The sequence below is a fragment of the Tamandua tetradactyla genome, chromosome 3 (genome assembly GCF_023851605.1).
Source record: "Tamandua tetradactyla isolate mTamTet1 chromosome 3, mTamTet1.pri, whole genome shotgun sequence".
Classification (NCBI taxonomy): Eukaryota; Metazoa; Chordata; class Mammalia; order Pilosa; family Myrmecophagidae; genus Tamandua; species Tamandua tetradactyla.
In genome coordinates this window covers 144932874-144960209 of record NC_135329.1, presented here as the reverse complement: position 1 = coordinate 144960209, position 27336 = coordinate 144932874, and the positions used below count along the sequence as shown (strand labels likewise).

Genomic DNA, 27336 nt, shown 5'->3' with positions numbered 1-27336 from the left:
GACAGGATAATGTTTCCATTGATTTGGAATATGAAACTACCACTTGGGTATTTGGGCTCTTTATGCCTCTAAATCAGCAAGAAGAAAAAGAGGTTCCTGTACTGACTGGAGACACTGATCCTGAATATAAGGGAAAATTGGGTTATGCTATAAAAGAAGCTGATCTCTGGTATCCAAAGGATTTTCTTACGTACTTCTTAGCATCTCCATGCCCATTAATAAAGGCTAAAGAAACACTATGGTAATCAATAAAAGGCAGAGCTATTGAGGACTCAGAACTTTCAGGAATCAAAATTTAGGTTACTCTATCAGATAAAGAGCTTCAACCAGCTGAGGTTTTGATGGAGGTAAAAGGGAATATGGGAAAGAGTAATGGAAGAAGAAAACCAGAGATTGTGATCAATCACAGAAATGAAGAGAGGAGCTTTGGCATTTTCCCACTGCCTGTTTGGTATACATTTATTTTTGTATATGAACTCTTTTCTTTTTATCTCTCCTTCTGCTTATTTGATACACAATTCGTTAGATGTTGAAATTATGATTGTCTTTAAATAACAGAATATTCAGTGGGACTGTGGTAGAATTTGAGAAGTAATTAATAAAGTCACAGATTGATACAATGACCCTTAGGACTGTGTGTCCCTTATTTTGGGGTAAAGATGAGAACATCCTCACTTGTACAAAGGTCAGCTTTTCTTGAAAGGTGGGAACACAGAGGGATCTCACTATTGTTTGGAAGTCTGAATGTGTGCAGGGGGTATATAGAGAAGTTGATTAGCCAAAGGGCTAATTTGTACCATTTAATGTATTGCCTCTAAGTACCAAATCTATCATTCTTTGCTCTGTCTTGTGATACTGGAGATAGACCCTGTAAACATTTCTTTTGCCAGTTGATAAGGTTAGGCATGTCAATAAAGGGTACTGGAGGGAAACTGCAAGGCATAGTAGAGGAATAGGTTTCTCTTCCTGCTTCCTTTGCGATTTTCTTCCTCTAATAGCTGTGGTTGCCAAAAGCGTTTGAGAGACCCACTGATTCACACCCTCAAGTGGGTTTTAGAACCACCCCAGTGGGAAGGTTCTTGTGGACCAGCTTTGGTCTGTGTGCCAGCTCTAGTCTGTGGCAGCCCTGAGAACTTCACCAGCATCCCAACAGATGGCTTCTTGTAAACCAATTCTAGTCCTAGTTTGTGACACTGCAACAATTCCATCCACCACCAGTAGGCTGTATTCATACTCTCTCCAATAAACTCTAAATTTTAGCCTGGGGGCCCTCTTCCATTATCTGTTTCTTCCTTAAGTACTCTCCCTAAGCTCTAATGGTAGTACCTGCTCTCTACATTTGCTGTTCCCATATTCTTCGGGTTTTTTATTTTTGTTTTTACCCCTTTTATTTAGTTAACTTCCTTTTATTAGTTAATCATTGTTCATTTAAAATTTTCCATGTTCAGAGTACTGGCATGGCTTCTGCCTCCTGACTGGACCCTGACTGATATAATCCGCTGTTTAATACTGAACCATCTACTATACCACGGTATTAGCCATTTGACAGGATATACAATTGACAAGGTGTACATCTGTAAAGCTTAATTACAGCTACTTTTAGAACCATCAATTTGCTAATATTTTCAGTAAATCACAGGAAAGGTTGCAATGTCTTGAATGAAAAAAGTCTGAAATAAAGTCCAGTGCACCATGATGATGTAAATGAGAAAAAGCATAATGATTTATCATACTTATTACCAACTTCTAAGGCAAGCCTTGCCATTAGGGACTCTCTCACCTTCAAGGAATCCACTAAACATCTTTGTCAAATAGCCCCCATTCCACACCGAACTTTACAATGTATAACCATTATAATCAGAACAAAGTCTGATGAAAATGTAAGGGGGACTGGGTGGGCCACGGTGGCTCAGTGGCAGAGTTCTCACCTGCCATGCCAGAGACCCAGGTTTGATTCCCGGTGCCTGCCCATGTAAAAAAAAAAGAAAAAAAAATGTAAGAGGGGAAGTATGTGCATGTGTTTGTGTATATAAATGTACATACTTATTTCTCCTGAATATTCATGTCCACAGAGATCAAAATTAGACAATCCATGTAATCAACCTATATGACATTTACATGTCACACTTTTTTACCTGGTGCTTTTCTAAATTGCTCTTCCATCACAAACCCATAACAAAGAGTCAAGAATCTAGAAATTATTTCCAAAAATTAACAGGTCCATAAAGCTATGGTTAGTTCTTGCTCCAACAACCAGATTCACTAATGTTACTAACTTCAGGTCTAATTTCTTCTGGCACACCTATTTAAAGAAAAACTGTTATCTCCTTAAATGTAAATGATACAATGACTTAAGTAATATTCTGATTTTTTATTTTTTTTTCTGATTAAAAATTTATTTCCAGAATCTAGGAAAACTCCTAAAACCCAACAATAAAAAGGTGAAATACTCCAATTTTTAAAATGGGCAAAGGATCTGGATAATCTCCTATTGCTACTGTAACAAATTACCAAAACTTAGAGGTTCAGAAACAGCAGTGCATTATTTTACAGTTCTGGAGTTCAAAGGTTCAAAATGGGTTTCAAGGTGCTAAAATCTCGGCATTGGCAAAGCTGTACTCCGTTCTGGAGATTCTAGGGGATGCTCTATTTCATTTCCTTTTCCATTCAAAATTAAAACATTGCCTAGTACTATATTTGCTATTATTTGTTATAGGCCAAATACATGATACTTCTTTGTAATATTCTGATTTTAACAGAGGAAAATACAGGTAAAAAGAGAAAAAAGAGACAACACAGGCTAATCTTAGAGTCTACTAAATGCTGAATTTCTCCACTTGTAAAATGATGGAAACCATCAAAATGATGGCCACCTCCTGATAGTATGCTGTCAGGTCTAGAATCTTCTGATAATAACTGTGTAAAGAACAAAAAACCCTTTGGGATAAATCTTGTATGATACTAGTGATTCAGATATTGCACTCATCACATCTCTCCATTCACTTCTTCACAAAAGCACCCCCCCTTTCTCACCCACCCAACCTTGATGAATGGCAGTTGCATCACCCTAACTGCAACAAAGGAGGCATTTAGATAACTTAGGTGTTTTCCTAATACACATTAGGAAGGAAGAGGAAAGTGTCTCATATTAGGGGTCAGAGAGATTAGCAAAAATATCTGTAGCCCAAAGTGATTTATTTTGGTTTCCTCATTCAGATGCATTCTCTGGATGGGCACTTCTCTACAGTATCAAAGCATTTGTTCTATTCTGTATTGTAATCCTGGAAATCATTAACCATTTTTTTTGTGCAACTAAGGATATTTGGGTTACAAACTAAAGAGTGAAATTATATTGAGAAATGAAACAGCAAAATAGCTGAAGTATATAAGAGCCTTGGCATTATTTTCATTTATGGATAAATCATTGAGAAGACAATTCACATTAAATTTTGTCTTTTTTGTTACAACAATCATCACATTAAAAAAACTTCCTTCTCAATGAAACAAAAAATTTAAATATCAAAAATTAAGTGCACTTTATACTTTTTATATTTTTTTGGAAAAAAATCCAAAAAAGGTGGGTGGGAAAAGTTTTTAAATGGAATGGAAATGTCTACTAATATAATATCCTATCATGTATAAAATGTTACGTGTTTTGTTTTGCTATCACAGAAGGAATAGAAGTAAAAATGAGAAATATTCAAAGCCTAATCATTCCAGAATTTTTAAAGGAAGATTTTTTTTTTAAAGAATAACTTTTTCTTACAGAAATAACTAAGGAAAGAAGAGAAAACGTCATCTGGAAAAAGAAAATGGAAAAGAGACAGAGAACTTTTCATTATTGCTGTTCTTGGTTTTCTTTACTGCCACTATAGACTGGAACAAAAAATAATTGTATTAACACTTTACCACATAAAAATAATAATCTAAGGGCATAGGAGGTTAGGGCTTTGGTTTCTGTCTTTCCTTTACCATTCCTGTAGGTTAGGAAAATAAATAGAAGTAAGGAATGTATTGCTATCAAATCAAAAATAATTCAGGCAACATGAAAGTAATTCAGAAAGCTGTGTCTTGCTAAAACATAACCTTCAGGTTTTCTGTGTTTTTGTTTTAGTACCTTAAAATTTCCATGCCAAAAGTCCATTTTTTATTTTATTAGGAAAAAAATATAGTAAAAAATATATTTTATTAGGAAAAAATAATAAGGAAGTTTAAAAGCTTACAAAAACATATGCAATGTCAGAAAGGGAATTATTTTGGCATTCCTAACAGATTGAGTTCAAACACTTTTTAGTCTTTCAGATACATTTCACAGATACATAAAAAGACCTATCCTTTTATTTCATTTACTGCTTGCATTGTTAATTACTAATGAAAATTGCATCTTATTACATGAGACAGAATTATAAAATAATAGAATTGATCTTTAATAAATCTTTTAGGACTGATAACCTCCAAATGATCCTTACTCTCATCAAAGAAGTCCCCAATATTACCGTCTAATTTTTAAATTCTGCCAAAGAATTTTTTAAATTATTATGTGGACCCAACAGAACTTATCTGCAAGGCAGACATACCCATGAGTTTGCACTACATTTTAAATAAGACCACCCTGATAGCATAGCACATGGCAGGAACTGTGTGAAGTTGCACTCTCCACTTTCCTACATTTCTCACCACTTCTCATGTGTGATGCCTGGCTGACTTTTCTCCTTTAGATTACTGTTCATTGACTCTGGAGTTTGCTGATTTAAAACTTCAGATCCTGCAATTCCATTAGCAGTGTTTCTCAGTGTTGTAAACCTTTGTCTTCTGATGGTTAAGTTTAATTTTTTGCCGCAGCCAAAAGTTAACAAAACAAAACATTCATTTGTCCATTAAAAAAATAACTGAACAATGAGTTAAGTGATTCACAGGATGCAAAACTGTATAAGCCACTGTCTTTGTCTTCAAGGAGTAGAACGTCAAGGGGACAAGAAGGAAGGAATTTAATGGGATTAAAAGGTGAACACAGAAACAAATGTATGGTGGGAAATATCCAGCTGGAGGCAAGTGAATCTAGAAGGGTGTGATGAATTTGGAGAGTAGTGGCTAGATGTCATTATAAGGGTGAAGAAAAGCACAGCTGTTGGGAGACTGGGTAAGGTAACTTATGTGAAGAGAAGGGAAGCTCAGCCTTGCCATTTTGAAGGTAAAGCAATTGTAAGCTATGAGATGTTGAAGGTTTTGGTGTTGAAAGTCAAGAACTGGTGATGTGTACTCTGCAGTCCAGGCTCAAAGGTCATTAAAGTAGATACTGGATTCATTCAGGATGATGGTCGAAGACAGGATGGAAACAGTCACTGAGGCAGGTACTGAAACCAAGGAAGGTAGAAATGTTATAAATTCCAGATTTGAGGCTACAGTCAAAGTGGATTAAGTAAGGGTGAGAAAGCTGATGAGTTGTGGTAGTAAGTAAAAATATAAGACAAATTTTCTTGCATGGCTTATGAACTGACACAAAGAAGACACCACTCATTTTGTTTTAGAAGCTTCTAAACGTTTTTTTAAGTTAAAAAGATAATTAAATTCACTTATTATATGTTACTTATTATCGGATTGAATTAATATCTTAAAAGGAAGAGGATCACTAAACATTCCTCAGGAGAAAGCAAATACACATCCCCCAACTACATTTCCTAATATACTAGGATAAGACAAATATTTACTGCATCAAATGGAGACCAAACTGAAAAGTAGTTTTCCCAAGAAAAAAAAAATTCTGAATACTAAATGTGTTTTTGAAAATGTATTATAGAAGTGTCTTGTGAACAGAGACAATTTACCCAGATTAAGTTGAAAAAAATGGATATAGATCAGCTTAGAAAGAGAGATGAGAAATTTAGGAAAGGTTTTTGTTCATAGACAAAAATAGTGGACATCTCCATCTGGCTCTGAAACAACAAGGTCACAGGGTACTCTGATTCTTTTCTGAACTCCTCTCTGAATGGAACAGTTAATGGAGAATCTACTCTGCCTCTCTGCAGGCCCTGCTAAGTAAACAGGTGTGGAATGTTTTTGTTTATACACAGTTCTTAAAAAAGAAAAAGTTTTTCCTACTATTCCTGTCAAACAGCTAAAACAAAAACAAAACAAAGCAGCATAATGAAGGAAAAGACATATTTCAAATACCACCCAAGTAACAGGTTACATATTTTTTATATGTTTTCACCTACAGAGCAAATACAAATTTCTCCTTCTGTAATCACCAGACCTCTTACAAGCTACAAACAAAGGCAAAAGTCTAAACCATTATTGGTTAGTAATCAAGAGCTCCATTTATATTCCTAAAGAATACTAAAAAGATGCCTAGATAAATGCAAATTATCTTTAACTTAAAATATCTGCAATGTTTCTTCAGTCATCAGCTAAGACCTAGAGAAACTCTGAAGCAAAATTTATCTTCTCTTTATATCAGTGTGTATGAAGGGCTCCAAGTAATGAAATTGGAGAAAAGTTAAGCCGATAGGGAGAATAAAAATCAAGGCCATCAGTGATTTTCTAGGAGAGTTGAAGCAGAAAATATTATAAGTACACAAATATATTTTCAAGGTACTATGCATGATTCAAAACTAAACAGAAGACTGAATTCGCCAAACTGTTCAAAACAGACAAAAATATAAAGATGTTTTTTTCTTCTTTATCCTATAAGATTCCATGCAATTTACTAGCTTTTTTTTTCTGATAATAAAAGCAGCATATATATCTCACTGTTTATAAATTTTCATTGCCATAAACAACTCTTAATACATACACATGTGTGCTTTCCCAATTACTTTCTTAGAATAAATTCCTAAAAAGTAAGAGCAACAGGTCAAATAGCATTTCATTTTAAGACTTTTGTCACTCTCCCAAACTGCCTTTCAGAAGGCTATACCATGTTAGACTTCCACCAAAAGACTGTGAGTGTCCATCATCTTATACCCTTATAAGGACTAAGCATTCTTGTCCCTTTTCACTTACACCAATCTTATATGTGGAAAAATGTCTCTACATTGTATTACATACTCATAAAGATTCCATATGACAATAATTCTCCAAGTGCGGAGAAGTTATCAATTCCAGGGAAAGGGGAGGGAACATAAGTAGTTCTTAAAAAGATGAACTATACTTGCTCATAATACAAAATACAGTAAACAAATGGTAAATGTTGGCTGGTGAGAAAATTAAAAAATTGAATGTGAAAGTATCCTAGGGAATGTGGATTTTAAAAGTTTGGGAAACACTATATTATAGATGACATAAGTAGCTAGTTATCTACAGGTCTTAAGAAAGAAAAGTACATGGAAATATGTGCTAACAGGCCACAGAGGAGAGAACGAATATTAGGTATGTTCTGATTCTAAGTTGTTGAAATAATATAGCAGTCATATATATTGAGAGCCAACAAAGTGCCAGGAACTATATGCTAAGGGTACTTATAGAGATTACCTCATTTTATCCTCACAACATCCTTATGCAACAGGCCCTATTATTATCTGCATTTTATAGAGGAGGAAACTAAGGCTTGGTTCAGTAACTTGCCCACACAGCTAATAAGTAGTGCAACCAGGATTTGAGTTCAGGCTCTTAAACAGTAAGCTATACAGCTGCCTAAGAACTAAATGTCTCCATTGTCAAAAAAAGACAGAAGATTCTACTTAAAACAAACATTTTATTTTAAAATAGGTAACTGAAAGCTCATTCTATAGTTTTCATAAATATTTTGACTGCTATCTTTGCCAAGAGATTCATTCTCCATTAAGGACTTGATGGTGAAAGAATTTTTTCTTGGTTTTAAGTTTCCTAGTTTCCTCAAGAATGGCCTTGTTCTCAGACAGTTATCTTCTCTGTCACTGCCAAATTCCAGACACACAAATCACACAACCTGAAGTTAAGGTGAGTCTATAAAAAATCCCTTCCTTTGTTAAACAGATTTTCATAGCCAATGGGCTCCTGCCCAGCCCAGACACATACCTTTTCCCAACCCCATAGCCTGGCCTCCACAATGTGCCTTAAGTGCTCTAGAATTGACCTCGCTGTGCTGATTATCCTTATTTAACTCCGCACCACAAAGTGGTTGGTCCTCCCTCATCTCGTACATGCTAATTCCTACATAACTGCCCACATTCCAGATGGATCCCATAGCCCACCTTACCCCATTTCCTTAAACCCTTCCACTGCATCCTCAAACTCTGTCAGCAACTAAATCCCCTCTAACTTCAACTACTTCCCTAACCCTTCCTTCCCTTTCCCTGTCATAACTCAGGCTTCCCCTGCAGCCCTCTCAGGGCACTTGTACCATTGGGCCTAGTAGCGAGAACAGTGCAATCTCAGCTCCTCATTACCACTTCCAGACATTTCTCCCTAACTCCTTCCTAACAGCAGAATCTTATGTTTTTAGGTTATATCATTCAATATCCTCCATTGTTGTCATCATATACCAATCTCCAGGCAGCTCTCCCTCTTTTCTTGATGATTTTGCCTCCTAACTCACTGCTACTTCCTTCAATTACTACAGTGCAGGCTATATTTTTTACGTGCCTTAAATGAGCCTTCTGTATCCTGTCCTCTCAGATCCCTGTCTTCCTCTGCTGCAATGAACCTAACCTTCACCCTACATCAGCCATGCATTCCCTTGGTCATGCGCTAGACCTTGCATTACCAATAACTACACCCTTCCATAATCCAAAATTCATGCATCCTACTTGCTGACCCCTACTTCCCATATTTCCAGCTCCCTCTGTCTAGTACCCGAACTCCAAAAATCCCTCCTTCTATAATAACCTGCTTCTGCACCTTTTCACTGTTCCTCCCTTCCCTTATATCTTCACTTCTTACCTAGCTTAAATTCCATGGCAAATTATATAATTCTTCCCTTGCATCCAATCTTAACTCTTTTGTTCTGCTTATACTTCAAACTGTACTCACTTGGGAAAACCACAACTCTCCATCAGTCCAACCCTCTGTCTATTCCACTCCTGTACCCAACGAGCTGGATATATCTGGAGAAAACACACAACCTTAATGCTGCTCAGCAACCACAGTACACCTGCCTAATTGGTTCTCAAATTTTTTTTTTTTTGTATATAAATTCTAGGACCATATGTTGAAAAGATAATCCTTTCCTCATTTAGTTGCTTTGTTACTTTTTTCAAAAATCTACTGGTCATATATCAGAACCAAAATAACAAAAATGGTAGGGTCTCCTTTAGAAAATGCTTACAAGAAAACAGGAGGCTAGATTGTAAGCTTTTATGGCAGACACATTTAGTCTGGAGTGGTAATTTCGATAGACTGCTTATATATATATAAACATAACCTGATATTCAGAATATATATAACCTGATATTTAGAGATAAGAATGAAGCTGATCAGGTGGGGTTAAAGTAATTCAGAGCACAGACGTAAGGAAGACAATGTCTGTATTTTAGAACCACACATACTCTTTGAGACCAAAGGAAGAGAAGGGTCTAATCAGTCTGGAACTGAAATTTTCTGTAGTACATAATCTAACTCAACCTGTTTGGATTGAACAATTGAAACACAGGGAGCCCAGAATAAGAATGAGGGCCTTTAATCCTGTATAGCCTAATGTAATGCCTGGATGCATCCTAGAGTATATAATGCAGATAATCAAAAAGTATTGGCAAAATCCCTTGAGGAATGGAAGAAAAAATATGGAACTATTAAACTTTACCATCAGGAAGTCCCCTGATATTGTGTGAAACTTTAGGGATACCCAAATCAATAGGCCAAGCCCTTGATCTTGAGGCTTACTCTTGTGAAGTTTATGTAGGTAGCAGAGAAGCTTCACCTACCTATAGGTCTGTCTAAAAGTTACTTCTGGAGGACCTCTTTTGTTGCTCAGATGTGGTCTCACTCTCTCTAAGCCCAACTCTGTAAGTAAAATAATTGCCCTCCTCCCTATGTGGGATATGACATCCAGGGGTGAAAGTCTCCCTGGTGACATGGGAGAGGACTCACAGGGATGAATCCAGCCCTTGCATTGTGGGATCAACAATCCCCTCCTGACCAAAACTGGGAAAAGAAGTATAATTAATAAAGTATCAGTGGCAGAGAGAGTTCAAATAGAGTCGAGAGGCTACTTTGGAAGTTGCTCTTATGCAAGCTTCCCTTAGACATTGCTACCTATCATAACCTGCCAACCTCCAACCAGGACCATTCCAGTCAATCCTAAAGAACACCTATAAGATTCCACAAGGGTTCCATGCAGTAGTGTAACTTTCCAGAAACCTACAGCCTCCAGATGGGTCCCTGGACCAGATAAGTCCTGAAACCTAAAGGGCCCAGCCTCTCTAGAACATCAGCTAGTTCCATCACCCTATCTCACAGTAGTGACAAACCCTTCCAATATGAAAAAGTTAGAATGGCCACAGCCCAAACACCCCTAAAGAGAGGGATAGAAAGTTCAAAGGTGATGGTGGAGTTATACGGAGAAAATAGGATTTATCAAATGAATATGATTGCTGAATCATTAAATTGATATCCCTTTTAATCTCCAGTATCTAGATCAGCTAGAAGTAAAAACTTAAAATTGTGGAATTGTAACCCATGTCAAACTCTGAAATCAGGTGTACAACGAATTGTTGTGCTGTGCTTTGAAATTTGTTGCTTTTTTGTATGTATGGTATTTTTCACAAAAAAGCAAGGAAAAAAGTCTACTGTGATGATAAAAAAAATATTTAAGCCTTCTAGCCTCCTGTATTCTAGAGCAGCTAGGAGGAAAAATCTGAGAGGATCGTATGATAGCCCATGACAAACTCTGGGATCTGTCCTGTAACTATCTGTTGAAGAGTACTTTGCAAACTATTGCTTTTTTATTTCTTTGCTTTGTATATATGTTATACTATATGTTCTAGTTTGCTAGCTGCCGGAATGCAATATACCAGAAACGGAATGGCTTTTAAAAAGAGGAATTTAATAAGTTGCTAGTTTACAGTTCTAAGGCCAATACAATGTCCTAATTAAAACAAGTCTACAGTAATGTCCAATCTAAGGAATCCAGGAAAAGATACCTTGGTTCAAGAAGGCCGATGAAGTTCAGGGTTTCTCTTTCAAGTGGAAAGGCACATGGTGAACACGGTCAGGGCTTCTCTCTCATCCGGAAGGGCACATGGCAAACATGGTGTCATCTACTAGCTTCTTCTCCTGGCTTTGTGGTTCATGAAGCTCCCTGAGAGGCGTTTTCTTTCTTCATCTCCAAAGGTCACTGGCTTGTGGGCTCTCTACTTCTTGTGGCTATGTCATTCTTCTCTGCTCTCTCTGAATCTCCTATTCTCCAAAATGTTTCCTCTTTTATAGGACTCCAGTAAATCAATCACAACCCACCCATGTGGGTAGAGACATGTCGTCACCTAATCCAGTTTAACAATCACATCATCCAGTGAGATAATCTGATTACAGTTTCAAACATACAGTATTGAATAGGGATTATTCTACCTTTATGAAATAGGATTTTGATTAAAACATGGATTTCCTAGGTGGCATACTTCCTTTCAAACCAGCACACTATACAATAAAAAATACAAATCGATTTCCAGAGAACTGACATCTTAACAATATCAAGTCTTCTGACCCATGAACATACTATACCTCTCCATTCATTTACTACTTTAATTTCTTTCAGCAATGCTTTGCAGTTTTCAGTGTGAAGATTTTGCATAGTTTTTCTGGTCAAATTTTCCCTTAGCATTTCATATTTTTGATACATTGTAGATTATAATTTAAATGGCAATTTCCAATTATTCATTGCTTGTATCAAAAGTAAACACTTGATCTGTTCTCACAAATCTGATTTACCCACAATCTTCCCCAAATTACTTGATAGCAAGTATATCCTATTTCCTCAGGACAAAACCTTTGAGACTTCCTTGACTCTGCTTTCAAAGCCCATGTCTGATCAGTAAGCAAATCTGATTAGTTCTATCTATAAAAAAACACCCCAACTCCAACTCCCACCACTTCTCACTGCCTCTGCTACAACCTTCCTGATTCCTAGTTAACAGATTCTCATCTGGATTACTCCAGATTCCTAACTGGTCCTTCTGTCTATGCCTCTGTCCCATAAAGTCTCTTCTCAACAGAAGATTACATTAAAACATATGCAAAATCATTTCACTTCTCTATCTGAAAGCATGCAATGGCTCACCATTTCCCCCCTGATTTAAATCAGTATGATTTAAACCATGGGCCTCATTATGTCTCTTGTCCCATTTCCTACCTCTCCTCTCACTCATTCTGATCCACCCATAACGGTTTCCTTGCTTTCCCTGCAACATATGTGCTACCACATGCCATTTGCCTGTCCTCTCAGTCTGGAACTTTTATTCTGATATACATATATATCCCTTCCCCTTCCTTCTCAAAGTTTTTACTCAATGAAGCCTACCCTGACCAACCCATTTAAATTTGCAATGCTTGCGCCATTCTTGCACTCCTGATCTCCTTTACTCTGCTCTATTTTTTCCTTATATTTGTTAAATGACTTTTTATTTTGGAATAATTTTAGAGTATAGGAAAGTTGCAAAGATAATATGGAGAGTTTGTCTCACCCTTCCTTTCCTCTCAGTATTAACATGTTGGATCACCAGAGTATATTTGTCAAAACTAAGAAACCAACATTGGACATCTCTAGTAACTGAACTTGAGTTTGTTTGGATTTCACTATTTTTTCCTACCAATGTCTTTTTTCTTTCCTCATTGATAATTCTATTTTTTTAAACTTTTTTTTATTGTAAGTATAACATATATACAAAGCAAAGAAATAAAAAAGCAATTGTTTTCAAAGCACTCTTCAACATGTGGTTAGAGGACAGATCCCAGAGTTTGTCATGCGCTACCATACGATCCTCTAGTATTTTTCCTTCTAGCTGCTCCAGGATATAGGAGGCTAGAGGGCTTAAATACATTTTTATCATCACAATCAACTTTTTTTCCTTCTTCTTTTTGTGAACAATACCATATATACAAAAAAGCTATAAATTTGAAAGCACAGCACCACAATTAGTTGTAGAACATATTTCAGAGCTTGACATGGGTTACAATTTCACAATTTTAAGTTTTCACTTCTAGCTGCTCTAAAATACTGGACACTAAAAGAGATACCAATTTAATGATACAGCATTCATATTCCATTGTTAAGTCCTATCTTCTGTGTATAATTCCACCATCACCTTTGATCTTTACATACCTCTGAGGTTGCTTGGTCTATGACGATTCTAAATTTTTTATATTGGAAGGGTCTGTCACCCTGGAGGGCAGGGTGAGGCTGTGCGACACTATGGGTGGGGGACAGGGGTAACCTAGGTATGGAGGTTAGTGTTTACAACCTTTTTGTGTTGGCAACAGCCTGAAGGGAACAGGGAGGAGGACGTAGTGCTTGGAAGGGGAACAGGAGAGATGGTTTGGACTACACCAGGGGTGGGGGTGAGGGGCAGGTACGTTCACTGGGGGCTGGTGGGTGGGGGCACCTGGAGCACAGGGAATGGGAGCAGGTGACGGGGTTCAGGTGCGTGGGGTATGGGATGAGTCGCTGGTCACAGGGCTGTGCTGGTGAGGATAGTGTGCCCAAAGGAGCATGGTGTGGCTTACTTCCTAGTCCACCCATGCAGTCCTGCAGACTCTGTGCCTCCACGCCAGGCTCCAGCTTCCTGCCTCTCAGTTCCTTGGCCTCTGCAACCATGGCTGCCACATGTGGTGCAGAAGGCTCTCCCAGGTCTACCACACTCCCGAATCGCCACCTCAGTTGCCCTCCTGTCCCCTCTCCAACCTTTTAATGGAGCAGGGCTAATCTCAAGCTACTCTAGTCAGCCATCTTCCCGGAAGTCTCCCCCTACCAATGTCTTTTATTTTGCTTTAGGATCCAATTCAAGATTCTACATTGAGTTTCTTCTTCATATCTCCTTAATCTTTTCTAGTCTGTGACAGTTTTCCAAGACCTTGTCTTTCTTGTTTCCTTGCTTGCCAAGACCTTGACAGTCTTGAGGAATACTGACCAGGTATTTTGTAGAATGCCTATCAATTTGGATTTGTCTGACGTTTTCCTCGTGACTTAGACTGGATTATGGATTTTGAGGAAGAAGATCACAGAGATGAACTGCTTTTCTTGTCACATCATATCATGGGATACATGCTATTAGTATGGTTTATCACTCCCTAGTGAAGCTGACCATGATCACTTCTACAATCTGTAATCTTCCTATTCTGTAATCTTTACAAGTGAGTTACTGAGATCAGCCCACACTCAAGGAGGGGAAGGCTCCTTATATTTTACAATATTTTAACATATCATTATTTATTTTTTACTCCTCATATTTGAAGGTAAACTCTGAAAGGACATGGGATTTTGTCTATTTTATTTCCTGATGTGGCTCCAGCATCTAGAATAGTGCCTGGAATGTAAGAGATACTCAATATTTGTTGAATAACTGCATTGCAGAAAAGGAAGTTTTCTCATGAACTGCTCATGTAACAGTGCCCTCTAAAGTCAATTAGTTACCTCCCCACCTAGAAAAGCATGTGCTCAGGAGAAAAATCAGTATGTCATTTACTCTGAGATGTTACTAACAAGTAGGGTTACCTTTCTCAGTTTTATCTACAGTTTTATCAGGGGAAACTATTTTAAGAATGAAGGCTAACATTTGAGGTAGTAGCAACAGGATTAACATATGTAAATTCCTTAGAATAGTGGCTGATAAATACCAGGAGCCCAATAAACATTTATTTTCTTACTCTAGATTCAGAGAAGAGAGATTTTGGGTATACAGAGGCCTTCCCTGGAAATTGAAATAAATATCTTCTATGTGCTAACAATCTTAAAACTTTCCTGAAACAAGGCAGAGTATACATTTTTAACACTCCACTCTAAATTCACTTAATATTAACTTCTTAATCTTTCCTTAAAAAATTCTTGGTCTGGTCAGTACGTAAAGTCAATGTGTCTAGAATCAGGATTTTCCACATAAACACACTGGGCTGAGAGACTACAAGCAGTCCTGACCTTACCACACTGCCCAGGTTGCTTTGAGCATAAAGCTTTTCCCAAGGAAGAATGTAGATTGCACTTAGGGGCACAGGCCTTAGTTTGTGGCTAGGGAATCATCCTAAGATTTTTATAGGGAAACAGTTCTCCATTTTCACTTTAAAGATGTGTTCACCAATAAATGCTAACTAAACTGCATATCATATTTTAAAATACCCAATAATGATTAAAATCAAAACAGGTATATATTTCTTAAGATGGATTCTGACAATATTTCCTGTAACCGATGCGACTGAGTTTCTCACTAAAGAAAGCACAGTCTTGCACGTTTTAAAAATTTTAAATTAAACTGAAAATTCAGTTAAACTGAATTTCCATATTAACTGCTTAATATAATCTCTCTTCAAAAGCATAGTCCCCTCCTGTTAGAGCCTGCAAAAACATTCACCAGACATTTCCATCCTTATAAGTATGGCTTCTCTAATGTAGCTAATTTTACCAAGCACTATTTTCCTGAAGAACACAATCAGGAATAGTATTTTCAAGCCATTAATATCCTGCCAGTCTCATTTCATTTAATTTTTCTCAGGTCATGAATCAGTGAACATCTGATATTAGTAGAGCTAAGAAAAAGCACCTTGGATTTGTTTTTTTTGGAAACATGTTTAAAAACAAACCAATTAAGAACCATGGCCAGGAAAATCTGCTACACCACAGAACTTTCATCAAAAACAAACTATAATTTGTTAAGAACTCAAAAACTCTGCCAAACATGGAGAAGAAAAGGTTATGAAGTAGACTACAAATGGCAAATTTATTCTTTGCTGTAGATTCAGCAATAACAAAACCTTTCTGTAAATCTATCCAAAAAAAAAAAGAGAGACAGTTAAGATATGATCATTATATTTATTATCTTATTCATTTATGCACTGTGCATGCATTGACTGTTTATTTTGGGCCAGGTACCATGCAGAGCCCAGAAAATACAAAGATGAGACACAGAACTCTGTCCTCAAGAAGCTGACATATGGAAGGGGATATGATTTGTTTGGTGTGACTTCAAAGTCAGGGACTATGTCAATAGCTGGACGTTAAATTATAAAGACATTTCTAAGAATTAAACTGTTTCCCAATCGAATAGCCCACAATTTGTGTGTCATCACTGGCAATGTACAAACAGAAACTAGATGAACCAACTGGGTGTAGGAGCCAAGAATCAGTGAAGAAATTGTTAAGATGAGATTTTGAGTATACAGAGGGCCTCCCTGGAAATTAAAATAAATATATTGTATGTGTTAACAATCTTAAAATTTTCTTGAAACAAGGCAGAGTATACATGTTTACACTCTAACCTAAATTTTCTGAAGATAGGAAGTTACTGACATAAATGTATATGTCAGTATACATTTAAATAAATGTATATGTCAGTAACTTCCTATCTTCACCAGAAAGCAAAGTAGATACAATTCTAGACAACTTTTTAATACCTCAGGGAAATAATTCTATTTTTTGAAGACTGATAGCCAATCGTATCTATTTTGAAACTATTTGAAATACTCATGGGCAGAGCTTCCTCTTCCCCAGTTTTCAAATTTTTAAATTGGTCTCTCTATATTAATCTTTGCGCTTCTCAGAAATTCAATTCATGCTGCACATGATTTTTGTTCTAGCAGCAAGCCCTGGCTTTGACTAATACCAGATTGTCAGGAAATGACATTTTTACTGGATTACATTAAATTGGTTTGAGTTCAGCATAATATATAAAGCATGTCTACAAAACAAATATTTTCTAACTGAAATGTTTATTGCTCAATATATTGAAATCAGTAATACTTCAGTGGAAAGCTGAAATAATTGCAGTAAGTTTCATGATATGGCAAACTGAAAATAACTTCTGCATACATGTTAATAGATTAATAAAGTTTTAAAAGGATTTAGAAGTTTAAAAACATTTAAGTAGCAAAAATGAGAAGGATGGGAGCTTTCACTTGCAAATAAAACACTCCTATGGTCATATCAGTGATCTAAAAATACTATATAGCCTCTTCCCCATCTTCCTGGTCCCCCACCCCCACCCCAGTGACAGCAGCCATGAAGGTGGAGCGCTGCAATTTCAGTGGGTATAATATCTGTCCTGGACATGGGAGACACTACGCCAGGACTGACAGGAAGGTTTTCCAATTTCTCTCTCTTTTTTTTTTTCAGGGGAGAGCGCGAATGCAGTCCCCCACTACCACAAATTATGCAGTCGAGTTTCCCATATTTGGGGAAATCGCAGGGGTCAGCACATCCGGAGTGCAATGGATAAGCCTCGCCCTGGAAAAACCACCTTCGTGATCATGGTATCTCCCCTGCCAGGTAAGTATTGTTTTCCAATTTCTTAATGCAAAATGTGAGTCAGCATGCCTTTCTAAGAGAAACCCTCAGCAGATAAACTTGGACTGTCCTCTACAGAGGAAAGAATAAAAAGGGACAGTCAGAAGAAATTCAAAAGAAAAGAACTCGCCGTGTCATAAAATTCTAGAGGGCTATCACTGGTTCTTCTTTTGCTGATATTATGGTCAATAGGAATCAGAAACCCAAAGTTTGAAAGGCTCAGTGAGAACAAATTATCAGGGCTGCCAAAGAAGCAAAAAAGGCTAAGCAAGCATCTAAAGAAACAGCAATGGCTGCTAAGGCTCTCAGAGAAGTGGCACCTAAACTAAAGACTGTGACGCCTATGAAGGTTTCTGCTCACCAAGATGGTGGAAAACACTAAGTTGGAAGATCAAATTTTTCTTTTTTTAGGTACATGGTCCAGGAATTAAACCCAGGTCTCCCACATGGAAGACAAGCATTTTATCACTAACTGCCCATGCACCCTGGCAGATCAAATTCTTAAATAAAGATCTGACTAGCTCAGACTTGGATTGGCTTTTTTCTTCTATTTTTTTTGGGGTGGGGTGGGGTGGGGGGTAGGCAGACTCCGGAATCGAACCCAGGTCTCTGGAATGGCAGACGAGAATTTTACCACTGAGCTACTACTGTTGCACAATCCTAGCTTTTCTTATACTTTCAAAATCAGTACTGTTGAACCTTGCTCTAGTTTGCTGGCTGCCGGAATGCAATATACCAGAAATGGAACAGCTTTTAAAAGGGGAATTTAATGAGTTGCTAGTCTACAGTTCTAAGGCCGAGAAAATATCCCAATCAAAACAAGTCATCCAGGGAAAGATACCTTGGTTCAAGAAAGCCAATGAAGTTTTCTCTCTTGGCTGGAAGGGCACATGGCAAGCAGGTGTCATCTGCTCGCTTTCTCTCCTGGCTTCCTGTTTCATGAAGCTCCCCAGGAGGCATTTTCCCTCTTCATCTCCAAAGGTCACTGGCTCATGGGCTCTCTGAGTCTCGTGGCTATGTCATTCTTCTCTGCTCTCTCTGAATCACTTATTCTCCAAAATGTTTCCTCTTTTATGGGACTTCAGAAACTAATCAAGAGCCACCCGAATGGGTGGAGACATGGCGTCACTTAATCCAGCTTAACAACCACTCTTGATCATAGCACATCTCCAGGGAGATGATCTATTACGGTTTCAAACATACAATGCTGAATAGGGATTAGAAGAAACAGCTGCCTTTATAAAATGGGATTAGGATTAAAACATGGCTATTCTAGGGGACATATATTCTTTCAAACCAGTACAAACCTGAATGGAAAAAGTTGAGCTATGTGGTTAAGAGTTGTTTTTTTTTTAAGAGCTAAGCATTTTGAAGAGTTTATTTGAAACCTTTTAAATAAATTATGTTCTTGTTAAATAGAACAGCACTTTTCCATGGAGTGAGAATATTCAATAAATCTAAATTAATAGATCAGAAATAGGATTAAGTTATTGTTACTTTGATAATAGTTGTTTATTTTATATTAAAAGTACTATATGATATTTTTGTCTTAATGTAACTGCATTTTACATAACAAGATCAGAACATTATTTATAATTCATGTAATTTCTAAATTCCTCTCGGTCCCAGGAGAAGCTTTTCCTGTGGCTTCTATTCACTGACCTCCCCAACAAGGTCCGTGTTATTGTCACACATATTGGTAATATATATTCATTCATTTAATTTATATATGTGTTCAACATGCATCCAATTTTCTATATCTTTTTTATAGCAGTTCACTTTGGAATGATTACAAGCTCCCAGCGAAAAGAGTTAAGTGATAAATGGGTTTAAAATACACCTTTGGATGATAACTACATTAATTACCAGATAAAATGATTCATTATTTTAAATTGCTTATTCTCTAGTTCAAAGCGTTACATGCATAGCACAAAGTCAACGTATGACAGAGTGTAATGTTTACAATTCTTTAAATGGAAGAGCATGCCAGTCTAAAAGGTACCAAAACAAGGGCATTTATAAAAATCAATTATCAGGTACCCTAAAACAAAGATATTGACTAAGAGCTCTGCACTATATAGCTGAATGTGAGTTGTAACCAGCGATACAGAAAGACAAATGTGCTCTACCCACCTCAGGGCTCAAAGTAGAGTCAATGAAGAAAATGTAGGTGCATCAATACAGGCAATCTTTCCTGGATTAACAAAAATGAGAGGGAAGTCTCAAGGAACAAATGGTTTAATATGAACTGTACGCAAAACACAGTGCTGGGTGCCGTGGCACAGCCAAGAAAGACCCACAAAAAAGGTACTGTGTGAACTGCCCAAGTTGTTCAACTATACAAAGCATTCATTTCAGATCTGCAAATGGAGATTATGGTCTTGTACAGTGACTGCAAAGAAGAGGCAGTGAAGTCTCTAACCCAGCGTCTGGCTCACAGTTGGTGGTTTGCTGGTGCAGTGATGATGAGCAGGATGGTGACAGCACCAGCTACAAAGGCAATGGTAGTCCTTGCCCTCAGAGAGTGCACACAGAGACGTCAAGTACGCGGTACATGGGCTTGCCCTTCCACATCCAGGATGAGCTTTTCGCCAAAACTTTCCTGCTCACTAAAAATGTAACCCCTGATTCCTTCTTAAGATAAGATTCTAGATACTAACTAATTAAAAATTTTCCAAACTATGGCATCTATCAGCTACCCTTATTTCAGAGTATGGTTGTGAAGATACCACTAATAGGAGTTACTGAAGTCTTCCTCTACATCAAGCACTTTCCTAGATACATGTATTATTTTATCTGATGCTCTCAACACTCTATGATGTAAGTACTATTATTAGCCCTGTTTTTCAGATGAGGTGAAACTGCATATTCACATGAAAAGTTATGTGGCTAAGGTTTATAGTAATACTAGAGTCACAAGGCCATTTTAATCATATGTCAAATTAATGGTATGGATGGGAAGTGGTAGAATGTCAGAGGAGAAAGAGCAATTACGCTTGTAGGACCTCAGAATGCCTCATAGAGAAGAAAAGAACTTAAAGTTGAAGAATGAGTGCCATCTTTCCAGGCAGAGAAAACAAAAAAAAAGCATTAAAGGTGAAAGAAGGGGTGTGAACAAAGTTACAAAAAGGGGAAAGTAGGGCAGGAGAACAGTTAGACAGCAGTGGAAGTTCCAGGTGAGAAAATGGAATACAAAGCTGGAAAGTCAAGTTAGAACCAGAGTGGGGAAAGTCTTGAATCTGAAGGTATTTGCCTGTTTTCTATATATTTGCTATTGCTAAGTGAGCTGTTGGTTCATTACGCTCAATGAAAACAGAGCTGGGCCTGTGTGCATTGTAGTCTCTCATACAGAGTGAACTCAAAGGTCAAAGAGTCTCTAAGAACAAAAAATACACCACCACCACCACTTTGACAAGTTATTTAAAATTCCAAAGTTAAGCTAACATAGTGAGGATCTTTATTTGGCATATGATTGACTAGGTATGACCTAAAGCAGTGGTTCTCAAACACTAACAGGCATCAGAATTAACTGGACAACTTGCTAAAAACACAGATTGGTGGGCCCTCCCATGAAGGTTTCTGATTTCACAGGTATAGAATGAGGTCCAAGAATTTGCATTTCTAATGAGTTCTTGGGTGATGCCGATATTACTGGTCCAGGGGCTACATTTTGAGAAGCACTGATCTGAAAGCATGGAATCCAGAGTGGGTAAATACTGACTGGGGAGAGAAAATTTTTACATGAGGTTGTCTTGAATAAAAACTCATGAAGGGGCTCCTGAATGAAGAAGAGACTAGGTATCTGGAGAGACTATTATAAACAAGGTAGGTACTGAGAGGGTGGGCATTTGAAAGTACCAACTTGAAATATTATCGCTAGTCAAGTCAGTCCTTTCTATGTTAAAAATACCAAGTGGACGTCCCTGAGCACTGTTTTGGACAAATTATCAAATAAATTATGCCACAACTTAATGGCAGTTGTCAAACATCCAATACATTTAATTTCTACTATCTGTCCCATCAACATATTTAAATACTGAGAGAATTTACAATGAGAGTAAATGTAGCATTATTCTTCCAGATGTGTTCAGGAAAGAGGGAATGTATTAAAATAGTATTCCTAAAATTCATTAATAAAAAGTCTCTTCAGCTATAGAACTATAAAAAGGGTCTTCCATGAACTAATAAAGTGATAACAACTGAACTGAACTTGCCTTCTATTAAGTACCAAATATTATAGATAAATTATTTACAATAAAAGCTTTTATTTTTATCGCTTTCTGAGTTCTGTCTCAATTTCAAGATTGTGTTTTCTATTTCACACTATTTTTCCCTTTATATAAAACATTACTCATAGTTCCTATCAGTTTTGACATTTCAATCATTCCTCTTTATCTGTAAACATTCATGATGGGAACAGTTTTGAAAACTTGAATTTATCTAGCCTATAACATTTCTCTTACAGCTAAATTTGCCAGGATTTTCTTTTTTTCTTTTTTTTAGGATAACGGGAGTGGTGCCTTAAAAAATCTAAGGTAAATGAAGTACCTGTCAACAATTCGGCTTCAATTCTTTTAAGGAAATAAAAAGGATTCATGTTTCTTTCATATTTCATATTTAAATCTGGCTCCCTCACATCAGTTGAATACTAACAGATTTCAAGTTAGACACAGACGTTCAGGTTTCCATCTCTCTTAGACAGAAAAAAATACCATATATAGTTATATCTGGTATAATATACATATTATCAAGCATATTGCAAAAGTAAAACTAAGTTGATATGATTATGCCTTTTTAAAAAGTCAGACTGTGAAGCTGATGACCTTTTTGCTGTGTGGGGTCTGCTCGCATCTTGGTCAGTAGTTACAAACAGAACGATGCAATCACAATGCCCCTCTACTCCTTGCTTTAATTTCTGTGTAAATAGTTCAGAATAATCCTAAATCATCTGGAACTTACCAAGAAGATACAGTAGTGTTTTCTTTTCTTATCTTCAGTATATATTCTTAAGGTCATACCACTTTTTCCAATTAAAATTTTTTAATACAAAACTAGCTAATACACTGTAAATCAATCTGCAAATAACAAACATCCTAAATTATCACTGAGGTCATATAGTACTGCTATGGAAAAGCAATGTAAAAGTCAATATTAATCATTTTAAAGGTACATATTGAGATTGGAAAGCTAGTAATTTGTGATATACCAAAGAGTTTTAGAAATCTCAATTCACTTGAACATCCTTGCAAATGAACAATGTCAGAACTATAATTTTTAATCACATTTTTTCGGACTGTAAAAGTAAATATATGGAAGAGTTCCCAGAAGATGGTGGAATAGGGTAGGTCAAGTTCAACCCTGCTCCAAGGAACAGCTAGAGAAGTGACAAGAAAATGATTGGGACCATGTTGCCAGGGTTTAACTGATCTGGGAGGGTCTTTTATACCACATAGGGAGGCCCTGGTTGCAAAAGCTGGAGAAGTGAGACACAGAGAATCAGACACTGTCCATGAAATGGACATGACATGACAGCCTAACATTTCCAAATGGAAGCCCAGAGCCCTGAGGAGTACATGGACAAGAGAAACAGAGAGAAGGAAGGAAGTAAACCAAGCATTCCTTGAATGCACTACACCAACATGCACAGCCCCCAGCATGCAACTCTCCCAACAACCCACCTGAATCCCATCACCCGCATCCCTCACTCTAAGCATCCCCAGCCCAGACACCCCACCCGAAGCATCCGGGCCCCACACTCCGCCAAGCATACCTGCCCCAGCCCGACCCACCTCTCCTGGGCAGTCTCATCCCACCCCTCCCATGCACCCGCACCCAGCCCTTCAACCCCCACCCACCCCTCCCTGCCCAATGCAGGCGCCCACCTCCATACTGAAGCCACACCCGCCCCTAGCCCATAGAGTGATGCAAATTGGTCCCACCAACCCTGAGCTCTGCGCAGGCATACATCAGCTTCTGACTCACCCAGACCCCATGCACATGGGCACCCCTTCCAGCCCCCTCTCAGTCATACCCCCTAGCTCTGGGCAGGCACTGACCTGTGCATCTGGGCCACATCTGCCCACAGCCCACACAGGCGCAACCCAGCCCTGCTAGCCTGAGCTCTGCACACGTGCATACCAAAGCCCCACACCCCCAGACTCACCCACGCAAAGAACCACATCCTCCCTGCCAGGCACCCATGCAACTGAGCACCAACTTCTCAACCCCTGTATCCCCATCCTCTCCTTCCCCGCACATGTGCACTAATCTGCCCTACCCCTCCCACGGGACAAGCACCTTACTTCCACACATGGAAGGTGCTCACATGCACATCTGTGCCACATAGCCCCATCCCTGCACATGCATGCACCCCGGCCTCATTCCACACTGCACATGTGCACCCATGCCAGGGCCCAGCCCACCCGACATCACCCACACCTGATCCATACCCAGAAAACCCCATGACCTGCCCTCTGCCCCTGTACACTCACACCTAAGCATCCCAGGCTCCCCTGGACCCCTTTCCCTGGGCAAGGACGTACCTGTGCCCTGCCCTCCCTGTGCCCCAACCTCTGTGCCTCATACCCCACACCCTGATACCCATGACTCCCACATTCCACGCACTCACCCAAATCCTGCCCATGTACCAACACCCATTTATCAGCACAACACTCCCCATCAGCCTTCCACCATGCTATATCTCTGTGTCCCTCATGCTATACCCTGCTCCTACACTCCAAGGCCTGCCTGAGATGCACCCTGCCCCCATGGCCCTCGCACTGCACCTCCATAACCCTGTTCCCTGGACCCCCTCACTCACTGGCACCAGAATAGCATCCCTGACCTGTACCTAAACCTGTGCTGCAACTTATCACCACACTGTTGTGCCCCTTCCCATGACATGCATCCTGGTCCACACCCATCCTGCAAATACAAAGTTTTAGACTATTGCAGAAATCAATGTCCAAAGTAACCCTTTCAAGATATTTTCATGCTGTGAAGGCAATAGAAGATCACTAAGCATACGAGGATGCAGGCAGATACAGCCCAGCCTAATGATCAAATTAAAACACTGGAGGAGACACAGACTTTAAAACAGCTAATAAAAGATGTTCATATAACTCTATTAAACAAAATCAATGGGTTGATAAGTACATGAAACCTTGAATAAGGCATGAGATTTTGTAGGTTTGTCCAGAGCGATGCCCTGATAAATCCCAGAGTGATATGAATAGTGAATAAAAAAGTATTTGCAAAGTCCCCTTGGGGGAATGGCAAGAAAAGGGGAAAATTCAACTTCTCCACATGGAGAACTCCTAATATTCTCACAAGCAGTGGGGACAACCAAAGCAACAGACCAAGCCCCCAATCTTGGGGTTTGTTCATATGAAACTTAACCCTGCAAAGGATAGGCTAAGCCTACTTAAAATTAGGCCTAAGAGTCACCCCCAAGAGAACCTCTTTTGTTGCTCAAATGTGGCCTCTCTCTCTGAGCCAACACAACAACTAAACTCACTGCTTTTCCCCTCTCAACATGGGGCATGACTCCCAGGGGTGTGGACCAGACAGAAATTCTAGAATGAGCTGGGACTCAGCATCAAGAGATTAAGAAAATCTTCTCGAACCAAAAGGGGGAAGAGAGAAATGAGACAAAATAAAGTTTGAATGGCTGAGAGATTCCAAACAGAGTCAAGAGTTTATCCTGGAGGTTATTTTTATGCATTATATAGATATCACCTTTTAAATTAAGGTATAATGGAGAGGCTGGAAGGAAGTGGCTGTAAATGTAGAGCTGTGTTCCAGTAGCCATGTTTCTTGAAGATGACCAAATTAAAACACTGGAGGAGAAAGCTGTAAATGATACAGCTTTCGCAATGTGACTGTGTGATTGTGAAAACCTTGTGTCTGATGCTCCTTTTATCTATCTAATGGACAGATGAGTAAAACATTTGGATTAAAAATAAATAATAATAAGGGGAAATAAGTTAAAATTTAAAAAAATCAATGGGTTAACTAATGACATAAAGGACATCAAGAAGACACTAGAAGAACATAAAGAGGAATTTCAAAGAATATACAGAAAAATAGCAGCTGTCACAGACATTAAAGATGCTGTAGCTGTAGACAAAAATATATACATATTAGAGACCTATGACAGCAGATGTGAAGAAGCAGAAGAAAGAATAAGTGAACTAGAGGACAAGACAACTGATTTCAAACACACAAAAGAGAAAATGGCAAAAAAGATGGAAAATTTGAATTGTATCTCAGGGAAATGATGGACAAAAACAAAGCACACAAATATAAGAATCATTGGTATCCCAGAAGGGGAAAAGAAGAGTAAGGGACTAGGAAGATTAGTGGAGGATAAAATGGGGGAAAACTTCCAAAACCTTGTAGAAGACATAAATATGCAAATCAAAGAAGCCCAATGGACTCCAAACAGAATAAGTCCCAATAGACCTACTCCAAGACACATACTAACCAGTATGTCAAATGTTGAAGAGGAGCACAAAATTCTGAAAGAGGCAAGAGAAAAATAATCTACTACATACAAGGAAAACCACATAAGACTGAGTTTGGATTACTCAATTGGCACTATAGAGGCAAGAAGGCAGTGGTATGATATATTTAAGATCCTGAAAGACAAAGACTTCCAGTCAAGAATTCTGTAGCCAGCTGAATTGTCCTTCAAATATGAAGAAGAAATTACAATCCTGACAGACAAAAAACTGCTGAGATAATTTGTTTATAAGAGGCTGGCTCTACAGGAAATACTAAAGGGAGTTCTGCTGGATGAAAAAAAAAAGCAAGAGAGGGAGATCTGGAGGAGGACGCAGAATGGAGAGTACCAGTAAAGAGGGAAAGAGGGAAAAGAATATATAGATCTGACAAATAAAATTCAAAGGATAAGATGGTGGATTCAAGAAACGCCTTTACGGTAAAAACTTTGAATGTTAACAGACTAAGTTCACGAATTAAAAGATACAGATGGGCAGAATGGAATAAAAAAATATGATCCAGTTATATGCTGCTTATAAAAGATTCATCTTAGACACAAGGATACAAATAGACTGAAAGTGAAAGGATGGAAAAAGATGTCCCACATAAGCTGTAATCAAAAGAAAGAGTAGTAGTTATACTAATATCAGACAAAATAGACTTTCAATGTAAAGACCTCATAAGAGACAAAGAGGGACACTACTTATTAATAAGAACAATTCACCAATTAGAAATAACAATCATAAATATTTATGGCTCCCAATCAAGCCACTCCAAAGTACGAGACAAATATTGGCAAAACTGAAGGGAGCAAAAGACGTTTCAACAAAATAGTAGGAGACTTCAATACACCACTCTCCTCTATAGAAAGAATAAGACAGAGGATCAGTAAGGAAATGGAGACGTTAAACAACCTGATAAATGAATTAGACCATTCATATGCAGGGTGCTACACCTCAAAACACCAAGATATATATTCTTCTTTAGTGCTCATGGAACATTCTTTAGAACAGATCATACATTGGGGCACAAAACAGGTTTTTATAAATTCAAAAACACTGAAATTTTCCAAAGCACTTTCTCTGATTACAATGGAATGAAGCTGGAAATTAATAATAACCACCAAAGAACAAGAACTTTCACAAATATATATGGAGATTAAATAAGATACTCTTAAACAACCAGTGGGTCAATGAAGAAATTGCAAGAGAAATTGGCAGCTTTCTGGAGATGAATGAAGATGAGAAATCAACAAATTCCTGGAAACACATGAACAAGCTACACTGACTCTGGAAGAAATAGAAGATCTCAACAAACCAATCACAAGTAAAGAGATTCAAGATGTCATAAAATATCTTCCTACAAAGAAAAGCCCAAGAATATAGGGCTTTCTGGGGAATTTTATCATACATTCCAAAAAGAACTAATACCAATGC

At 38.0% G+C, this 27336-nt stretch overlaps 1 protein-coding gene, 1 non-coding gene and 1 pseudogene across 8 annotated transcripts in view; 1 reads left to right on the top strand and 2 right to left on the bottom strand.

Annotated features, from left to right (window-relative positions):
* The window catches only part of MAP3K20 (mitogen-activated protein kinase kinase kinase 20), a 230073-nt gene that overhangs the window by 153290 nt on the left and 49447 nt on the right, over positions 1-27336 (bottom strand). The gene's annotated exons all lie outside the window — the stretch shown is intronic.
* LOC143676806 (large ribosomal subunit protein eL24 pseudogene) lies at positions 17114-17780 on the top strand (annotated as a pseudogene).
* Positions 17225-17388, bottom strand: LOC143678363 (U1 spliceosomal RNA). The gene has a single exon (XR_013173176.1). It is a non-coding gene; the product is annotated as a U1 spliceosomal RNA (small nuclear RNA).